We start from the raw sequence: 1757 nt of genomic DNA, 5'->3' as shown, positions 1-1757 counted from the left end.
ATATAAAGCAGTCTGAGAAGAAAACAATGCATAAGATACTAGACTATGTTAAAAAAAAAAAAAAGACAAGGATGAGTCTGTGAATAATTGTCTTTCTTTATTCAGTGCTAACTGGGCCCTTGTAACAACACTGCATTGTTGGAAGCCAATGTTTCTACCAATAGTAATTAATATTAGGTTTGTGCAAAAGTTCTTGCATTGCTAAAGTTTGCCGTTTGATACTGGAATACATTCTTAAATAAATGTGGTTATGTTATAAATCACTTTAATAAACACTTCTCACTTTATTTATTTTTATTTTTTTGCTAATGACTTATTACTTCCCATTTACTTTATGTTTATTTTGGACTATGGAAATGATGTTGGACAAAAAGCAAATTCGAGCAATCTTCTTATTCGAGTTCAAAATGCGTTGTAAAGTAGCAGAGACAACTCACAACATCAACAATGCGTTTGACCCAGGAACTGCTAACAAACCTACAGTGTAGTGGTCGTTCAAGAAGTTTTGCAAAGGCGACGAGAACTTTGAAGATGAAGAGCATAGCAGCTGGCCAGCAGAAGTTGCCAATGACCAACTGAGAGCAATCATCGAAGCTGATCCTCTTACAACTACATGAGAAGTTGCTGAAGAACTCAAAATCGATCATTCTATGGTCATTCGGCATTTGAAGCAAATTGGAAAGGTGAAAAGGCTTGATAACTGGGCGCCTCATGAGGTGAGCAAAAATTTAAAAAAATCATCATTTTGAAGTGTCGTCTTCTCTTATTCTATGCAATAACGATCAACCATTTCTCAATCAGATTGCGATGTGCAACAAAAAGTGGATTTTATGTGACAACCATCGACAACCAGCTCAGAGGATGGACCAAGAAGAAGCTCCAAAGCAGTTCCCAAAGCCACACTTGCACCAAAAAATGGGCATGGTCACTGTTTGGTGGTCTGATGCCGGTCAGATCCTCTACAGCTTTTTGAATCCTGATGAAATCATTACTTCTAAGAAGTATGCTCAGCAAGTCCATGGGATGCATCGAAAACTGCAATACCTGCAGCTGACATTGGTCAACAGAAAAGGCCCAATTCTTCTCCACGACAATGCCCAACCACATGTCACACAATCAACACTTCAAAAGGTGAACAAAAACAAATTGGGCTACAAAGTTTTGCCTCATCTGCCATATTCACCTGACCTCTCGCCAACCAACTACCACTTCTTCATGCATCTCAACAACTTTTTGCAGGGAAAATGTTTCTACAATGAGCAAGATGCAAAAAATGCTATCTAAGAGTTTGTAGAATCTTGAAGCATGGATTTTTATGCTACAGGAATAAACAAACTTTTTTTTCATTGGCAAAAATATGTTGATTGTAATGGTTTCTATTTTGATTAATAAAGATGTGTTTGAGCCTAGTTATAATGATTTAAAATTCACAGCCTGAAAGCATAATTACTTTTGCACCAACTTTTTTTTATGGCAGTGTATTTTCTTTTATCACATATTTAGAATTATCAAATCATACATTGTTGGAGCTGGCTGACAACTTAGAGATTTCCTAGTTTGCCTTCCTCATTTAAAAAATAAAGAAGTTAAGCTCCAGGTAGGCTAAATTGATCTTTAATTAGGTAAAATTATTTTCCCTCTGATTTCCCTTCCTCAGGTGAAGCCATCAGAACTCATTCAAGCTAAAAATATGAGTCATTTTGAAATTATTCTTTTTATCTCATATCCAATCAGTGATCCGCATGCTGTTTAGTTTT

At 36.1% G+C, this 1757-nt stretch overlaps 1 pseudogene; it reads left to right on the top strand.

Annotated features, from left to right (window-relative positions):
• The first annotated feature begins 350 nt into the window (after positions 1–350).
• LOC129060339 (histone-lysine N-methyltransferase SETMAR-like) lies at positions 351–1389 on the top strand (annotated as a pseudogene).
• The last annotated feature ends 368 nt before the right edge of the window (positions 1390–1757 follow it).

Source organism: Pongo abelii, chromosome 1 (genome assembly GCF_028885655.2).
Source record: "Pongo abelii isolate AG06213 chromosome 1, NHGRI_mPonAbe1-v2.0_pri, whole genome shotgun sequence".
Lineage (NCBI taxonomy): Eukaryota > Metazoa > Chordata > Mammalia > Primates > Hominidae > Pongo > Pongo abelii.
The sequence above is the reverse complement of the archived record's forward strand: the minus strand, read 5'-3'. Positions and strand labels throughout refer to the sequence as shown.